The 300-nt window shown below is 33.7% G+C and overlaps 1 protein-coding gene across 1 annotated transcript in view; it reads left to right on the top strand.

The window, feature by feature from the left end:
* Positions 1 to 300, top strand: part of COL23A1 (collagen type XXIII alpha 1 chain) — a 374601-nt gene that overhangs the window by 309956 nt on the left and 64345 nt on the right. The gene's annotated exons all lie outside the window — the stretch shown is intronic.

Below are 300 nucleotides of genomic sequence, written 5' to 3'. Positions count from 1 at the left end.
TTTTCTGCATCTATTGAGATGATCATATGGTTTTTATTCTTCAATTTGTTAATATGGTGTATCACTTTTATTGATTTGCATATATTGAAGAATCCTTGCATCCCTGGGATAAATCCCACTTGATCATGGTGTATGATCCTTTTAATGTGTTGTTGGATTCTGTTTGCTAGTATTTTGTTGAGGATTTTTGCATCTATATTCCTCAGTGATATTGTTCTGTAATTTACTTTTTTTGTAGTATCTTTGTCTGGTTTTGCTCTCAGGGTGATGGTGGCCTCATAGAATGAGTTTGGGAGTGTT

Source organism: Physeter macrocephalus, chromosome 2 (assembly GCF_002837175.3).
Source record: "Physeter macrocephalus isolate SW-GA chromosome 2, ASM283717v5, whole genome shotgun sequence".
NCBI classification, from domain to species: Eukaryota; Metazoa; Chordata; class Mammalia; order Artiodactyla; family Physeteridae; genus Physeter; species Physeter macrocephalus.
Note: the sequence above shows the minus strand (reverse complement) of the source record. Positions and strands in the feature narration are given on the sequence as shown.